The following is a 19,442-nucleotide window of genomic DNA, read 5'->3' as shown; positions in this document are numbered from 1 at the left end:
AAGGATTAGGTCTCGATTCAAGTTTCCATTTAACCTACAGGTTTTGATTCTTGTCCGTGAACATCTATCTTTGATTTGTTATTTGTTATTTACATTGCGTTTTTAACACTTTCCAAGGATAGACTACTAGTGACCTTCTTCATTCTCATTAAAGAAAATCATTTGGCCATTTTGAGTGTTGGTGATTTTGTGATACTAAGAAACTTTCTTTGGTTTGGTTCCCTACTTTGGGTCTGCCCAGTAGGTCTTTGTTTAGTATTAGGAGTTTTCAACTGTAGAATAGTGCTTGTGATAGGGTTCTACCACGGGTTGTGTGATTCGGCATCTCTTGTGCCATCTTTAGCCTAGGAATTGTTTAACAGACTGAAATCCGCACAACCAGCTCACAAATCATTTTTTGAGTTAAGATCCGCATGACTTTATGCCGCTTTTAACTCAAATCTTTTATTGGGCTGAGATCCACATAGCTCTGCGAATCAGAGACATTTTTATGCTAGTTTTAGCTTAAAACCTTTGTTGAGCTAAGATCCACACAGGCCGTGTGAAACAACACACCCTGTGCCAAACCGCACACCTTGTGCGAAATTTTCTCGCACCCTCTTCTCTTGATGTTATATGGCTAGTTTTGTAATTTTATCCCCTAAACCCTTTTATACCTCTTCTCCCTTGTTTCTCCTTATCATCTTCTTAGCTTCTCCTCTTGGATGAAAGATCTCCACTTGAATCCCTTCATCCTCATCCTTGGAAGAGGCTCCATTCATCCATCTTTCTCCTTAGGGCTGGACAAGGTATGCCATCTTCTTTCTCCTTGTTTTACTCCATATTCTTCATCCTTGCTACATTAAATCTAGAGCTTTGATTGATGCACATGTGGAGCTTGGTTGTAGCCCTATCCTTGTTTGTGAGAGGGTAGGATCATTGTTACAAGCTAGATCCTTCCATTCCTTCTACTTGTATTTCATTTCTTGAATGTTAGATCTAGGGTTTATACTTGTTGAAATTGGTGAGCTTTGTGTTAAGAGTGATGAGTACACATGCATGTATTTTATATCACTTTGTACACCCATTCGGTTATGTATTAGAATCGTATTATGGAATTCAATGCTAAATCTAGTGTGTTTCACATTCTTAGGCTTAGGACATCATTTCAAGATGATAGAGAGCCAAAAGAAACATTTTAGACCTCAACCAATGAAGTTGGAGCTCTCTCGGCATCATTTGATCAAGGACAAGGCAAACTGGGTGGCTTATAGACAGCTTATAGCTGTAAGTCCATTCCAGAGGACCTTGTGGGCATGCTTATACCCATAAGAGGGATTCAGAGCCAATTCAGAGGACCTTATGGGTAAGGCTTATGCCTATAAGGATCATCTAGAGGAACTTACGACTATAGCTAACGCCTGTAAGGGCGGTCAGAAGAAGCGGAAAAGTGAAGCTTATAGTCCATTGCTTACGGCCATATGTTGGACCATAACATAAAAAAGAAGACCTTACAGCCGTAAGTGTTTCCGTAAGGCTCACGACCATCGTCTCCAGTTCCTTTACAACCATGTCCTTACACTCGTAAGCCCCCGTAAGCAATCAGGTATAAATAGAACTTATGAAGATTTTTAGGGCATTGAATTCTTTTCTTTTGGGGTGTTTCTTGGAGGTGAATTAGAAAAGATAAGAGATGAATCTCTAGAACTAAGGGGCAATTTCAACGGGGATTCGGATCAACATTCAAGGGGATTGAAGATCGTAGCCGTCAAGGTAACCTTGGCAGCGTGCGTAGAAGCTTTCCTAGGGCTTCTCCGGTGATCCTTCATCGGCACGATTGAGAAAGGGACTTTTCATGGTTTTCATGTTTACTCCTATTGTTTGAATCTTGGATACTTGCCCCCCATTAATGGAGGGCTAATTTGTAGATGTTTGGGCATGGTTGAACTCTAAGGTTTATTTTTTGACATTGGTTGTTAGATCTTTGATGCTTTAATTATTTAATTATAATTATTTCTATTTAAATCTAATTGCGTGGTTGAATACTTGGTTGCTAAAAAAGTGAAAGCCCTAGCTATCATGTTTGGTGTGCTATGTGACAAGAAAAAATTTTCACCTAGTATAGACATGCCGTAATTTAAGAGGATAGTGAGTACACCTCTGGTTAGAGTACTTAGGAGACTTCGTCTCCCGCAATCCTTTCGAGTGGATTAGTGATAACCTCTGTGCTCTTTGCAATCATGTAGAGTGTATTTTAGGAGAAATCGCATCTCTACTTTGTATTCGGATTAGGGATAATCTCTTTCTACAAGGGGGGTTATCTACTTAAGAGATTATTATTAGCTCACAGTAAGGTTTCATAGAGTGTTAATGCAATTGTGTGAATATTCGTATCAGCTCTGCATCTAGTCAGTTACTCTTCGATTGAGATATTGGGGTCTAGTATAATTCTGGAAACCTCTTAGTTCAAATAGGATTGCATGCATAAACAACCTTTATACTGCACTTTATAACCCTAGAGAGATGTTATGCCCTGATATCGTTTTCTTTCTTGACTTCTCTCCTATTATCTTCAATATTTTCTTATATTTACTTTCTTTTGTTCACACACCCAACATTCAATCACTTAGGCTATTTTTCAGGGTTAGGGTTACTTTTAGTATTCACTTTTTTTTCCTGTGGACCGATGCTATTTTACAGCTTATAGACTTAGTAACTGGGGGATCACTTGGCAGTAAGACCTTAGATGCAGCCAAGCAGTTAATAGAAGAGATAGTCATGAATAACTACCGGTGGAACTTGAGGGGAAAGTCAGTTGTGAAGCCAGTCTAATAGGCAGCCAAGTAGTTGATAGAAGAAATAGCCATGAATAACTACCATCCAAGCATTTTAGTGAAGTTACATCACTAGCAACCCAGGTGGAATCTTTAAGCAGAAAGATCATGATAAGTGCTTGTGTATAAGTAATATGAAGTATTCTTTTCTTATATTGAGCATTACTTTTCTCAGATTTTATCGCTTATTCGTGTGTATATGTTTTCTTTTATGCATTTAGGGTTGTGGAGACAATTTTGGAAGAAAAGAAGAAAAAGTAGATCGTGGATGCATTTGTTGATGAAGTTCTTGAAATTGAACAAACGTGAAGACATAAGTTGTGCTCAAAGGCATGTGGGTGTGTGCCAACCTCCATTGTGCTCAAGCAAATATGTAAATTGGAGGGGTACCAAGGCAGTCACACTTAGTGTTTTGACTTGTGCAATACTAGTAAGATCTTTGTCGATGTGATTTCATTGAAGACACAATACGACCTACCATATGGATGTGTGCCCATTCATGTGGCCTTGATGAAAAGAGTGGATTCGGGAGCATTTTGGTGAAGGACTATAGTAGTTTACTGCAGCAAATCATTGTAGCATAATTACTGTAGCATTTAATATTCACAGCTCGCAGGAAATCAAAATTTGAAAATTCCACACGCCCATGTGGATACCCGATTCTAGCCCCTATAAATATCGTGATTTCAGACGTTTTGGGGGATCCTTTTCTCATCTTTTCCCCATCCTTAGATTCGCTCGAGGCTAGGGTTTGGAGAGCCTTTAGCTAGGTCATGGGAGTGGTTCTATGGTCTTTGACATCGTGTTCCTTCAGAAGAAAGTTATTGGAGGAGCTTTCGTCGGCATCGATTCGGCGAGGTGTGCCCTAGGCTTGACGAGAGAACCTTTGGAGAAGATGAGGCGACTCCACAAGACCATCGATATAGACTATGAGGGGGTTTTATCTATAGATAGCATGCTTTTACTTTCGATTTCATTATTGATTGTGTATTGCTCCATGGAGAGCTAAACCCCTAGTGAGTTCTTGGACTTGTAAACCCTAGGATGATTATGTTTCATTGACCTTTATTATGTTTCTTTAATTGATGTTTTAATTGAGTTCCAACCTTGAATGCTTGTTGAATTGATTTTCCCTTAGATTGACACTAGGGTTGAGAATCTATATTGGTAATCCTTGTGAATGAGTGACGCTTCATTAGGATTAGATAAAGCTAGGTTGGAGAGGATCGAGAGGGTTAGTCAGGAGGTAGCGGAACGTCCTCTTTCCCCTTTAGTGTGATTTATCCTACCTCCACGTTACAAGAGTTCTTTGCGGTCATGATAGAGTGAAGTGCTAAGAGACAAACTCCACTGGGGCTTAGTTGCATGAGCAACAGAGTGAAGTGTAGAAGTAATCCTTAGTACTGGGCTTAATTGTGACTAGGGGTCTATCGCTTGGACCAAAGGGCTAGATCTATATTAAGGAATAGGGTTTATTTCTTGGAGTCTCTAGAGCTTTAAGCAACCTTTGCACAGTGTGAGGCGTCGAGAGTATTCTTTTCTGCCGGAGCATAGTGTAGGATTAGTCACGGTTGACCTTAGGTTTGGGACCGTGTGTATTAGGATTTTCATGACTCATTAAACATCAGTTAGGAGACATAATGATTAGTCTTGCACTTGAAACAATAGTCCTAGGGTGAGCAATGTTCGGGTGCCTCATCTTTTTATCGATTGCCTCTTCTTATTTCTATTGCGTCTCTTCTTCTTTTCTTTATTTTTTTACTTACATCGATATTGTTTATACCACTCTTGAATTATCTTCACTATAGTTAAATAGCAATTCTTGTGATTCTGAGCACTATTCCTTGTGGATATAACTACCCACTCACCAGAGTACTTTATTACATCAATATCCCGTGCACTTGCGGTATGCACTCGTAAGAGATGTGTCAGATCGATAACTTTTTTACATATAAGTTAGCTGTAGTCATGGTATTTGACATGTATGGGGGAGTACATGCCTTGACAGATTGTTTCATTGTAGGAGTGGCGCACAGACCAATCGAATAGGTAGATTTTGTTGGTAGTGCCCTCCGATAGCATGGAAACCCCTGCAGTGGTACTTATAACTCTGGATGGTAGAATGCCCCCAATTTCTCTTGGGGTAATTAAGGGCAGCAGTAGCGTCCCCACTAGGATTTTCTCCTTACCGGCAGAATGATAAGAGACCTGCATTGGAGAAAGTACTTACTCGGTTTATTCAAAGCACAAATGTTAAGTTTCAGTAGTATGAAAATTGATTTCAAAGCATAGTGGCATCGATGAGAAACCAGCCGGCTGCTTTTTAAAACATAGAGAATTAGGTGGGACAGATAGTTAAACTATTGTTTGAACGCCCTCAAGTAAGTTTGCAGAGTAATATTGAAGCCAATCCCTATGAGCATCTCAAGACTATTAGTCTTTGGAATGGTAAAGAGGTAGGGATGGGTAGTAAAAGGGTGATGGAGAAGGAAAAGAGACCAGAAATTAAGATTGTTGAGAGTCCGACAAAGGAAGGAGAAGCTACTCTAAATGTCGAGAAGAGAACACCACTACTAGTGAAGGAGTATGTTCCCCGCCTCCCATATCCATCAAGGTTGAAGAATGATCATACAGATAAACAATTATAGAGGTTTCTGGATTTGTTGAAGCAATTGCACATAATGTACCATTTTTTGAAGCCTTGTCTCAAATGCCAAAGTATGCAAAGTTTCTCAAGGACCTACTAACAAACAAGCAAAAATTCGAAGAGGTATCAACGGTCACATTGAGTGAAGGGAGCTCGGTGTTGCTTTAGAATTGACTACTGAGGAAACAAAAAGATCCAGGGAGTTTTACTATCCCTTGTAACATAGGTGATTTGGTAAATGAAAAGACTCTAGCGGATCTAGGTGCTATTATTAATGTAATGCCTTACACCATGTTTAGGAAACTTGGACTTAGTGACCTTAAGTCAACTAGGATGACCTTGCATCTAGTGGACCACTATATTAGGCATCCTAAGGGAATCATAGAAGATGTATTGGTTAAGGTTGACGAATTTATCTTCCCGGTAAAATTTGTGATTTTGGATGAAGATGAAGATGTTGAAGTGCCCCTCATTCTCGGTAGGCCGTTCCTAGCCACCTTCCAAGCCCTAATCGAAGTTAGCAATGGTAGGATGACACTTAGGGTTGGAGATGAGGAAGTCATGTTCGCTTTATCCGAGGCCATGAAACATCCTTCTGCTTTTGATGATATATATTAATATCTTAATGAGACTGACTCGATTGTTGATAAATGTGTACAGAAAATTTTACTCAATGAGCCTTTCGAAGAGTCATTGGATGACCATCACATTGAAGAGACCATCCTTTTGCTTACACCAACATTGATTGAGGAAAGCATGAGCAAGAAGCATTGACGAGAGGTCACTTCCCCCAAGAAAGGTAAGAGAAAATGTTCGCTGAAGGAGGTAACACTGGACATTTATATTGCTATTGAGGAGTGTTTCTATTTTTAACTCCTTGATATGTGCATATGAGGTTGACAAACCCTTGCTTGTGTACCGCAAGTGCACGGATGTCAAAGTAATAAAATACCGAAGGGGTGGGTAGTTGAATCCATAGGGAATAGACTCTAGTAACAAATAACCTTGCTAAATAGCCAAATTATCAATCAATTTGTGAACATGTTCAAGATATTATCAAAAGACAAGAAAGTAAGCAAATGGCAAGAAGAGGAGTCAATCAATGATAGAGTCGAATACTCGGACAATTCTCTTCCTAGGATTTTAGTTCCGAGTGCAGGAATAAGATTATGATTCCATAATTGAGATCTAATGAGTCTAGGAAATCCAAAATCACATGGTCCCAAATCTAAGGTTAACCATGACTAGTCCCCTATGAGATCCCAGTAGAGAGAAAACTCTCGATGCTCACACCACGTATGATTGCTTAAAACTTTAGGGATTTGAAGTAATAAACCCTATTCCTAATCGTAACTAACCTTGGTGGAGAGAAAACTCTGGATACCTCACTCTGTATGCAATTACAAAGAACTATTGGATTGTGGATGTAGGATAAATCACACCGGAGGGGAAGAAGGACGTTCTACTACCTCTCGACTCACCCTTTCAACTATCTTCAACCTTCGCCAATCTGATCTTAATGGTGATGGTCACTTGTCAAAAGGATGATCTAAACAGGTTCTCAACCCTAGTGTCACTCTAAGAGAAAACCAAGCATTAAAGGCACAAGATTTAAATTCAAATAAATTCTCAATTAAAAAAACGTAATAAAAGTCAATGAAACAAATACATCCTAGGGTTTACATATCTAAGTACTCACTAGGGGTTTAGCTCTCCATGGAGCAATACAAAATCAAAGATGAAAGCAAGTAAATGTGCAGACAACCCATAAAGATAAACCCTTTTTGTTCCTTGATGATGGTCTCCAAGAGCCGCTCCTCCTTCTCCAAAGATTCTTCCGTCGAGCCTAGGGCACACCTCGGCAAATCGATGTCATCAACGGCTCCGCCAATAACTCTCATTCAAAGAAAATCAATGTTGAATGGCTTAGAAGTGCTCCCAAACCTTGCAAAAATCTCCTCCATACCCTAGTTGCGTTTCTTCTGCAAGATAGGAAAAAGATCCCCAAATAACTCTTCAAAGTGGCTATTTAAGCTCTCAAATCGGGAATCCACATGGTCGTGTGGAATTTTCATACCCCTATGTGGATTTTCAGCTTGACTAAAAACTGTTCAAATGAACTCCAAATTTCATTATGTTTTCTTTTGAGGCCACCCGGACCGACACACATCCTTGTGGTAAGTCATGCGGTATTTCTTGATGCATAAAAACCATGTGGAGAGCTTTTGAAATCTTCAAACAATTTGGAACATGAGCCTGTGACTGCCTTTGCACCCTTTTATATCACCAATTTACTTGAACTCTTTGGAAGTTGGCGCACACCCTAATATGTATAATCATGGCTTGTATCTTGCTCCTTAAGTTGCACAAAAGAACTCCCAAAAAAAAAATCTACATTACCTATTTTTACATTCTTTCTCCGCAACATGCTATCATAACCCTAAATGCCCAAAAGAACACAAAAACACAATAATGAGCTATAAAATCTAATGAAAACAATACTTCATGTAAGTAAAATATACTAATTAATAGGGGGATACACAAACACTTATTAAACTCCCCCACACTTAAGCTTTTTCTTGTACTCAAGAAAAATTAACACATTTAAACATCAAAGAATAGACATGGAAGTGTTTGGCCTTAGGTTCACCACAAGTGTATAAAAATAGCATTCTAAAGTGAGGAAGATATCAAACACTAAATGAAAGAAATAATGATCTAGCAAAAAATCAAATAAAAAAGAATTAAAATCCGAAAGCATGCATGTGTGTAAACTTATTCGTGTTAACCCAATGTCCACTCCTTGAAGTTCTTATTAGTGAGGAATTATCTATTGACAAAAAGAATAGGTAGTAGCTGCACACATCCTCTAAGGTAGCCCTTTTCCAAGATGCCTCCCTGGTGGCTTTCACACTTTCTAGGTGGTAGCTCTTTTTATCGGAGGTAGTAGCTTTCACTCATCCTATTAGATAGCTCTTTATCTCATTAGAGCATATCTAGTATCTGACTTATCAGAGTAGCTTCATACATCATAGGTGGTTGCTTTTTCTACCCTCTATGTATAAGCAAAACCAAAACCTTTTTTTTTAAACTCAAACAATTCAGTTACCATCCCAAGAGTACTAAACTAGAGTTTTCACGAGTTTAATTAGTAAGTAGTGTACAAGAAAGGCAATCAAAAAAAAAAAAAATTCTATGGATTTCAAGTAAAACTAGATTAAGATGACGTTCCATGTTCAAACTTCTCCTAAACTTAAGAATACAACCCTCACACCTAAGGTGAACCGTCATTGGTTACATGAGCATGAATATGGAATTCATAAGTGTAGAACATGTGTAATGTGAACTCCTCCCTCCCTCCCTCCCCCACCCCTATGCAAGCACAATAAAGATAATGACAATAAAAACAAACGTTGAAAAGTGGGAAATTAAAACAATACTCCCCTGAACTCCGAGTGCAAAAATTTCGTAGAGCCTACATCAAGGGAAGTTAAGTTCCAATGGGTTGTGAAGATCACATGGCCATGTGGAAATGCCACATGGCTATGCCAATTACTAACTCATCATCCATAAGAATCACAAGACCAACTACACGTCACACAAAATTGTGGGGGGTGGGGGTTGGGGGAGGTTCAGGTGAAGCTCATCACAAACACAGTAAAAATGAGTTTATAAAGATAACACGATGAAACAAAAACTCGAAGGTAGAATCTTTCTGAGTGAACAAGTCCAAAAAGACAAGAAAAAGAGACACTAAAATAGTAAATAAGAAGATCCAAGAGTAGGACACCTCAAGCATCAACGTCATCTACTAGTGCTGCTGGGGATGCCAGTGATGTCGGTGGTGCTCGAAGCATGAGAGATCTGGTCGAATCAGTGTCTCATGCCATCATCTACTGTAGCACGATCAGTCTCACCATCATCACTATATGATACTCTACCATGTGAGCAATCACCTCGGTATGGTTTGCTATTTGTGTCATACGCTTGGTAGTAAGATCGGTCTGGAGGACTCCCACAACATTCTCGAGCCTTCTCTAAACGATCATAGGCTCGAGGAGAAAGATGTGCGATGATGAACCTGGCTGTGCATCCTCGGCTGCTGGGGGACCTTGATCTCCATAGGTACAGGCTAAGATATGAACTTGGCTGTGCAACATCGGGCTCATCGCTCTCATCCTCAGAATCATCTGGAGAAGGCACAACCAATACATACTTGCCCGAAGCAGCCCTCTTCACTATACCCATCATGAGTAATGTATTTAAGCCTAGTGGTGAAGGAACGATGACCTTTTAGGCTACTCGAATTGCCTCTACAAGACTTATACCCCGGATGAGTCGCATGATGTATAACCCAACAAACGATACTCCCACATGTACATAATTGCCTTGATGTCACAAATAGTTGGCCAGTATGTATCCTAAGTGAATAGGAAAACTCTGCACCATGGAGTAGAGGTGGAGGAGATCCAGTCTACTCAAAACACCAATGCTATCACCCCGCCCATTCACCAACCCTAAACCCTAAGAATAGCGTGAATGTACTTGTGTGCTGGGAAAATGAGTAGGGAGGCTTTAGTAGACCTTGGCTCATACTAAACATCTCCGCTCAGCATCCTACAAACACGGCTAGGAGTTATTCTAAAGGGATAATCAGATAGAAGCTGAGCATACTCCTTTGCATGAATGAAATCCCTATTGTGTAGTCCAAGTGTAATAAAGAACTATGTTAGGCTCATGCTGTGGTACTACCAAAGTGCACGGAATCGAATCATGCCCTCCTGACTATAGTCATTGTGTGAATGATCAAAGTAAAGAACACGAGGACCTCCAATGTAAAATCACGGGTGGCTGTGTCCTTGATAGACAAGTGCCTATTCCAACCACCAACCAAAAGGAGCTCGCGTACTTGATGCCCGGGTATTACGAACTCCAACTGCTCAGGAAATGCCTCATAGATTGAACAAGGATACTTGGAAGCCAGTTTCTTAGTTCTAGGAGCCATTTCTATAAGAAGAGAAGTGAAAGAATCAATTTCGCCTTGAAAATCATGCTACAGGATGTCACACGGCCGTGTAGATGAGCCACACGGCTATGTGTTTTCACTAGATGAGAGAAATTCTCATATGGGCATCCACACGGTCATGTGGATGGCTATGTGGATTATCGGCCATGGCATAATTGCCATGGTCCGATCCACAATGGCTCTCAAACATTACTACAAACTTCCTAAGATTTCAAGAAAGAATTCCCAAGTGTTTTTACATGAAAATAGGGTGTTAAAATGGATGAATCATCACCAAAATCGACGACAAAATTCATGGCAAAGAAAAGAAGATGAAGAACCTTACCAGAGAAGATGAAGTGCAAAGCTTGGATAAAAACCGAGAAAATCTGACAAATCCTTTAGTGAGGGAATTGAATGGAGAAGAAGAAAAAACGCGATCCTTGACATGGAAGCGTTTGAAGGTGAAGGGGTGTGAAGATGAAGTGTTATAGGAGAAATGTCCTTTCCTTCATATATGATCCACATAGGGGTATGGAAAATTTACAGCCCCATTTGGATTCTTTGGATGGCCTCAACTCTTTTGAAACAAATCCACATGGTCATGTGGAATTTCCACATGGCCGTGTAGATTCTCTGGATGGCCTTAGGATTTTTGAAGTAAATCCACATGGGCATGTATAATTTCCACACTCCCATGTGGATTCTCTGGATAGAAAAGAGTATACCTAAAACCATCCACATGGCCATATGGATTCTCAGGATTACCTAAAAAGCCACAGAAGTCAATATTTTGCCCATAAATTGAATTAGAAACTGTAGAAAGTTTGGGAATTCAAGAAAAAGCTACATAAAGTGAATTTTTAAAAATAGCTCATCCAAAACTCAATTAAACACATTTAAATCAACCTGAACGTTGCCCAATACATCAATACACAAACTAGCATTAAAAGGCTGTGAAAAACACTCAACACCAACATAAATAAACAAGGTGACTACTCAATGGAATCTATTTCTAAAGAATTAAAATTAAGAACTAAAACTAAAGTAACCACTTGGGTTGCCTCCCAAGAAGCACTTGTTTTACGCCACGAGCTTGACGTACATGTTGCTCATCTTAAGGGGGTTCATGAAGCAAGAAAACTTCCTTTTCACCAATACTTACCTTGCCACCAAAGTGTGGTTTGAGTCGATGCTCTTCACTTTAAATGTACCATCTAGATTTGAGCTTTCCTGGGAATAACTGTAGGTGAGAATTGAAAAGTAAAACCTGATCTTCCACCTTCAAATCCTTCGGTACTTTAATGTGCTTATTATGCCATCTACATATCCTTTCTTTATAGATTCTGGAATTTTTATAGGCTCTCAACCTCCATTAATCCAACTCGTTAAGGTGGAGCATCCTTTGTTCCCCAGCTTCACTAAGATCAAAATTCATTACCTTAATCACCCAATATGCCTTGTGCTCAAATTCTACCGGTAAATGATAAGATTTGGCATAAAACAAATTGTAAGGTGTATTTCCTATTGGAGTTTTATATGCCATTTGATGAGCCCACATTGTGTCATCCAAACATTCCGACCAATCCCACTTTCCTTATTCTATTGATTTTGTTAAAATTCTCTTTATCTCCCTGTTAGTGACTTCTACCTGGCCACTTGTTTGAGGGTGGTATGGAGTGGCGAGGTGATGATGTATTCCATAACGTTTTAACACTTCTTTAAGCTGAGTATTGCAGAAATGGGTCCCTCAATCACTGATGATAATTTGAGGAGTTCCAAATCAGACAAAAAGTGTCATTCCCCGACCCATGGGCCCTGGGGCGCAACAACCGCCATGACGACTCGAGGGATACCCCACCACTCTACCCTCGAGTCGCAGTAAGGCCAACACCAACCTTGAAATCAACAATATTGAAACAGAAAACACTTATGCAATAAGATGCACAAAACCAATGGTATGTCTAATATGTAGAAGAAGTAACAACAACGAACCTATTAATAGAATTCAAGAAACATAGTGATCACGAATACTACAAGGTTTCAACAGAAATAATCAATATACAAAACATACAGATAGAGTGGCAAATACACTAGTAAATCCATGTTCTTATACAAAGCTACATGCTCAATAAGAAACATACATAGGATAGGAAATAGCAAGATAAAGAGAACAATACTCAACACTTCACTGTACCGCCTCGCTACTGCCTACTAAAGCCTAGAAAAAAGGGAGGGGGTGAGTAACCTAAGTCACTCAGTGAATGGGTTAGCACAGTTTTAGCAAAATAATAAAATAAACCAAAGGATTTTCGTAAACAACATTTCGCATTAAAACATGAATTTTGACATTTCACACAAGAATGGATGAACATACTACACAAGAATTAAATCAATAATTCTCATAAAAGATACATTTTGATCAAGAAATCATTTTAATAATTTAGCCTCCACGGACTTACACAAAACAAGTCATGAAATCAAAAGCATGATTTCATGAAATCAAAGTTTTCTCAAATATGAAAAGTTCAATTCAAAGGAATGAACAATAGCCTAAAAACACTCTCTAACTTAGCCACTGTCGTGACTAGGTTGAGAGCCGTCAAAGTGTTCATAACTTTGATGTTGGCCCAACGAGAGCTCATGTGGTGACTCCGAATTCTCAGTGTGTATCCATTAGGGTTTTACGCTCCACCTGAACTGGACTATAAACTAGGGTCTTCATGCCACCTCAATAGGCTAGCCGTGAGGACTGCTTACTACAGTAGGGCAGGGCTCCGCCCGGTCACCATCAAAATCTGTGGAAGCTCAATAGTACAATATAGATGTAACAAGCATGTAGTCCAAATCTAGGACACCAACCTAGGATGAAAACTCAATCCACAAGTCTCAATGGTAAAAGCTGAACAACAAGTAAACATGCTTGCAATAATCATTTTGATTTCCCAAAGCATGAAGCAATAAAAGCATAATAGTTTCGATTAACCAACAAGAGTTTTCCAAATGCAACTCAAATGCCAGGAAGAATCATCCAAATCGATCAACACAGTGAATTGAATCTGATAAAACCAAGACACGATCATAAATCACACAATGACATCATTTAAATCAAATTCTATTAAAATGTGCATCAACATAACCCCACTCATTCTTAGGTGATTTAAACCTCTAGTGTGCTAATCTTCTGTTGGTTCCTTGCCTCGAGCCTTGATCTCACCACCTAGCCGAAACACCAAATAACAAAGAAGAGTTAAGCCAAGCAAACCATAACCAATGAACCCTAGATTTCACTAATGATAAGAAACCCTAAATCGACCCAAGGTTTGGCTAAAAACTAGGTTTCAAAGTCACCAATGAAATCTTAGAGGTTGGGGCTTTACTCTAAACCAAGAAACTCAACAAATCAATCAAATCCTACTAGTGCTATCGTAACTCCAAAATCAAGGAAGAAGAAAGTCCTAAAATTACCCTAGATCAGAGTCATACAAACCAAGGAAAACACTCCTTTCAAGATCCACTAACAATAAACAAGAAGAAGAACAAATATCAAGTTCTAAATCAAACTCACAAACCAACCCTAATTCCATTCATCCAAAAGAAGAAGAAATGAGAGAATGGAAGCTTGCTTTGAGGAAACAATTTATTAATCTCTCAGCTCCAAAAACAAACCTAATAACTCCTCCAAAACCAGCCTTAAACTATAAAGAATGGTAGGGGATGAGAGGGGGAGGAAATGAGAGGGTCTTGGGAGAAGAAAGCAATGAAAAAAAAACCTTAAAACGGGCTTAAAACAACTAAAGTCACGTGAGTGCGGGCTCGTGTGCGGCAAGCAAAGTGTCCGCACACCCTAGGAAGAAAGATGTGCGGGCTGATGTGTGGCCCACACACCAGGCCACACACCCCTCTGCCTGGGGTGTGCGGCCCCCTGTGTGGATCCACAGGAGGCCGCACAGTTCCTAGGAGGAGCTGTGTGGCCTGTGCACATCCCTCACACCCCAAAAACCTTCGAAAAACACCTGAAATTCTTGCCGAGAAGCCTCGAATTGTAAAGAAGAAGAATTTAAGCAAGACATCAAATTGACAATACAAAGAAATACCAAACTACACGACTCTACACAAGAAAGAAAACCTAAAATACTACATAATAATCTCTTTAGGAATTTTATTATAGTTATAGTGTCATTTGTAGGTAGGGCTTGGGCTTCTACCCACTTAGACACATAATCCACACTTACCAGAATGTACCTATTCCCATTAGAGCTTGGAAATGATCCTATGAAATCAATTCCCCAAAAATCAAATACCTCATAAAATTGCATTGGGCTTTGAGGCATTTCATTGCGCCGAGATAGGTTTCGTGCTCTCTGACAATGATCTCAATGTAGGACAAACTGATGTGCTTCTTGAAGTAATGTTGGCTAATAAAACCCAGCAGTCAGTGGCTTTTCAACTGTTCTACTTGAACATAATGACCGCCAATAGGTCCTGAGTAATCGTGTGCAAAGATATTCCATCCTTCTTCTCATGAAACACATCTCCAGACCACATGATCTGCACAAATTCGGAAAAGAAAAGGATCCTCCCAAAAATAATTCTTTAGATCACTAAAGAACTTCTTCTTTTGTTGAAATGTAAGCCCTTGTTTAAGAATTTTCCCTGACAAATTGACACACGCTCATGTTACGTGTAACCGCAAGTATACGGTGTCGAAGTAATAAAAATACCCCGGTGAGTGGGTAGTCAAATTCACAAGGAACGAGAGTACTAGTAATAATTGATTCTTAGCTATTCAATCGGAATCAATGTAAGTGGTGAAATGCACTAATTGCAAAATAAGTCAAATAGCAAGTAAGAAGGCACAAGATGAAGTAAAGGAGTTCTCAATTAATTAAAATGGGGTAATTAGGCGATGTTCCCCCTAGGATCTAACATGAAGCTTAGATTTGCTATATGTCTCTAAACCTAGATCACAAGAGTTGAGGTTTTCCAAGAATAACCAGTCCTAGTCTCCAAGTAACTGGTACTAGTCCCCTACAGGATTCCGGTGGAGAAATTGCTCAATCTCAATACCTCATATCCCATATAACCGCAAAAGGATCTAAGGAAACCTAAGAGTGAAACCGATTCCTAGAAGTAGATCCAATACTAATTCCTGGCGAAGCATCCCTAACCCCCTGCAAGGTCTTAGTGGAGAAATCTATCAATCTCACGCCTCACACCAAATATGGTTACGTAGAGTATAGGGAATACGGAGATAGGAAACACTCAATCGGAAGGGAGAGGGGATGCTTCACTATCTCATGAATCACCCTCTCAACCCTTTTCAACCTAGATGTTCTAACTCTAATAGAGACCTCTCACATCAAAGTAACACATAAAGCAATGTAAATCAATCACAAGGATCAACAACACATACAAACAATGAAATCACAAGGTTAAAACTCAAATCAACTTGAATTAACTAGAGACAAAAGCAAACTAATACAAATAAAAGATCCTAGGGTTCACATGCCTTCTTACCCACTAGGGTTTAGCCCTCCATAAGGCAAGTTACAATACAATGTCTAATACAATGAAAAGCAATGAAAACCATGAAGGAAAACCCCCTTGAATTCGTGGAGAGTGGCCTTGATGAGTAGTCCACCGTCTTAAAGAAACCTCCTCCGAAGCTAGGTTGCTGGTGGCTTCCTCTTGCTATGACGGAGAGAAGATCAATCAAAGTTGGTGATGGATTTCCTCTAACATTGCCAAAGACCTCCTTCTTAACCCTAGCCGCCTTGCCTCCAAAGCGCTCGCCAAAAGCTCCGCAAAAAGTCCATCAAAAATAGGGCAAACGACCTATTTATAGCTCCAAACGCTCATATGGATTTTCCACGTGCCCGCATGAGCTGCAGGAATTTTCACGTCTGCGTGTGAATAACAATCTGCTACAGTAAAATTGCTACAATGATTTTCATAAATGCGATACAAACATTGTTCTCTTGAGGCCACATAATCGGGCACATGATTATGTGGTAGGCTATAAGACTTTTCTTCATCGACGCGTCTTGAAAGATCTTGAAATCCTCACAAAGAGAAGGAATGTGAAGATGTGACTGCCTTTGTGACCTTCCAAAAGGTGAATCGACTTGCATATCTATGGAAGTTGGCACACATCTCCTCATTCACAAACTCCTCTTGTGCTTTCATCCTTGATTTGCGCAAGAACTCTCAACATAGTACCTTAATAGCCTATCTTTGTTTCCTTTTGCATTTCCAATGCATTCACAACCTATATGCATAAAAGAACACCCAATACATGATATGAGACATAAACCACATATAAAATGATGCTCAATGCATGTAAGACATGTATAAAAAACATGTTCACTCAAGCACTTATCACAAATAGTTTGCAAAATCTATGAACCATGGGGTTTCACTTGATTCCACGCCCTATATCTTATACAAATGCTCCTTGGGGCAAGAGTCATTAATTTCTCGATTTGATGACTCATGTCTATCAAAGCCCTCTAATCGAGACAAATGATCTGCAGCTACATTTTTGACACCTCTCTTATCTTTAATTTTCATATCAAATTCTTGCAGAAGCAAAACCCATCGGATTAACCTAGGTTTGGCATCGGCCTTGTTCATGACATAATGAAGTGCTGAATGATCTGTAAATATAGTAACTCTGGATAAGATAAGATATGGCTTGAATTTGTCGAAAGCAAACACGACTGTTATTAACTCTTTCTCTATGGTGGTGTCGTCCTCTTGAGCACCTGTGAGAGTTTTACTAGCATAAAATATCGGTTGAAAATACCTATCTTTCCTATGTTCGAGGACTACTCCAATTGCATAGTCACTAGCATCACACATGAGCTCGAAAAGTGCCTTCCAATCTGGGGTGATCAGAATTGGTGCCTGAATCAATTTCTCCTTTAGCAGATTTAAAGAGACCAAGCAATCCTTTCCAAAATCAAAAAGAGCAGTGGAGTGATTTTGGAAAAATCCTTAATAAAATGCCGGTAGGACCCAGCATGCCCCAAAAAAATATGAATTCCTTTCACATTAGTTAAAGGAGGAAGCTTCTCTATGACTTCAATTTTTGCCTTGCCCACTTCCATTCCTTTTTGGGAAATCTTATACCAAAGAACTATGCCTTCTTGGACCATGAAATGGCATTTCTCCCAATTTAAGACACGATTTATCTCTTCACACCTCATGAGAACTCTCTCCAAGTTTTTCAACAAATGTCAAAAGATTCGCCGAACATAGAAAAATCATCCATGAACACCTCCATGATATCCTCTAGAAGATCATCGAAAATAGCAATCATGCATTACTGAAATATAGTTGGTGCATTGCACAATCCGAAGGGTATTCTCCTGTAAGCAAAGGTCTTGTATGGACAAGTGCAGGTTGCATTCTCTTGGTCTACTGGAGCGATAGGAATTTAAAAATAGCTTGACATTCCATCAAGGAAACAATAAACGTTATGCCTAGCCAACTGCTCCAACATTTGATCAATAAATGACAATGGAAAATGATCCTTTTGAGTTGCATTATTCAACCTCTTATAATCGATGCACACACGCCAACCTGTAACTATTATGGTCGGGATCAGTTTATTTGGCTCATTCTTCACCACAGTCATGCCTCCCTTCTTAGGAACTACTTGAGTAGGACTCACCCAAGCACTATCCGAGATTGGATAAATAATCCCTACATCCAATAGTTTTACAACCTTTACCTTTACAACCTCTTTCATGTTTGGATTTAGTTGACATTGAGGTTGAATCAAATATTTGTAGTTGTCATCCATTAGGATTTTATGAGTGTAAAATAAGGGATTGATGCCTTTTATATCAGAGATTTTCCAAGCAATGGCAGTTTTGTGCTTTTTCAACAAGTTTACTAGCTTATCCTTCTGAGATACAGAGAGATTCGATGCTACAATTACTGAAAGCTTTGACCCCTCAACCAAGAATACATACTCAAGATGCCCAGGTAAAGTTTTAAGCTCCAAAATCAAGTAGTTCTTCAATAGAGGATCACAACCTACTCTCCTTAGTCTATCAATCTCCTCAAATTATTCTGAGTCTTGTTCAAGAACTTCTTCAGAGCTTTCTCCTTGAGCTTATGAAACTGACTGAATTTCAACACTTTCTGAATTTTCTGTCTTACAAGTTTCATAGGGCCCTCTTGAAACTTCCACTAAAAAAACTTTATGCTTTTATCCTTCACTAAATGAATCAAACTGAGCAAGGACCTTTTCTAGATTTTCTTCTAACTGATGACTCGTGGACGCTAATTCTGATTCTTCAAACTGATTTAACACACTACTTAATCCACAATTCTGAACCTCAACATTTTCAACATTGCCAATGGATGATTAATCTAGGGAATAATTCATCAACTCATGATCCACATTTTGATTTTGCAAAAACAGCATGAAGTTGATTGCACAATAAACAAATACATATTTTGCTCTATTTTGTTGATCATTTACTCAGCAAGGGTTATCAAGAAATATACAAATGAGAACGATGGAAGAGTAGAAAATATGGAATTGAATAGATGGTGAATAGCTAAAATAGCAAAGTATAAATGCTTCTAAGATGCCTATTCCCCGGCAACGGCACCAAAAACTTAACACACCCTTGCGTCTGTACTACAAGTGCACGGGTGTCGAAGTAATAAAATACCTAAGGGCAAGAAGATGAGATAATCAATGATAAAGTCGATTACTCGGACAATTCTCCCCCTATGATTTTAGTTCCGAGTTTATGACTGAGATTACGATTCCATAATTGAGATTTAATGAGTCTGTCTTAGAAATCGAAAAGCACAAGATCCCAAATCTAAGGTCAACCATGGCTAGTCCCCTATGAGATCCCGGGGGAGAGAAAACTCTCGACGCCTTACACCATATATGACTGCTTAAGGCTCTAGGGATTAGAAGTGATAAATCCTATTCCCAAATCTTGAT

Source organism: Dioscorea cayenensis, chromosome 13, assembly GCF_009730915.1.
Source record: "Dioscorea cayenensis subsp. rotundata cultivar TDr96_F1 chromosome 13, TDr96_F1_v2_PseudoChromosome.rev07_lg8_w22 25.fasta, whole genome shotgun sequence".
Classification (NCBI taxonomy): domain Eukaryota; kingdom Viridiplantae; phylum Streptophyta; class Magnoliopsida; order Dioscoreales; family Dioscoreaceae; genus Dioscorea; species Dioscorea cayenensis.
Note: the sequence above shows the minus strand (reverse complement) of the source record.